Consider the following 266-nt stretch of genomic DNA (forward strand, 5'->3'; position numbering starts at 1 on the left):
CTCCACAGTGGACCTGTAGAAGAGTACTCTCCACAGTGGACCTGTAGAAGAGTACTCTCCACAGTGGACCTGTAGCACAATACTCTCCACAGTGGACCTGTAGCACAATACTCTCCACAGTGGACCTGTAGACGAGTACTCTCCACAGTGGACCTGTAGACGAGTACTCCACAGTGGACCTGTAGACGAGTACTCTCCACAGTGGACCTGTAGAAGAGTACTCTCCACAGTGGACCTGTAGAAGAGTACTCTCCACAGTGGACCTG

Source organism: Austrofundulus limnaeus, unplaced genomic scaffold (assembly GCF_001266775.1).
Source record: "Austrofundulus limnaeus strain Quisiro unplaced genomic scaffold, Austrofundulus_limnaeus-1.0 Scaffold3814, whole genome shotgun sequence".
NCBI lineage: Eukaryota > Metazoa > Chordata > Actinopteri > Cyprinodontiformes > Rivulidae > Austrofundulus > Austrofundulus limnaeus.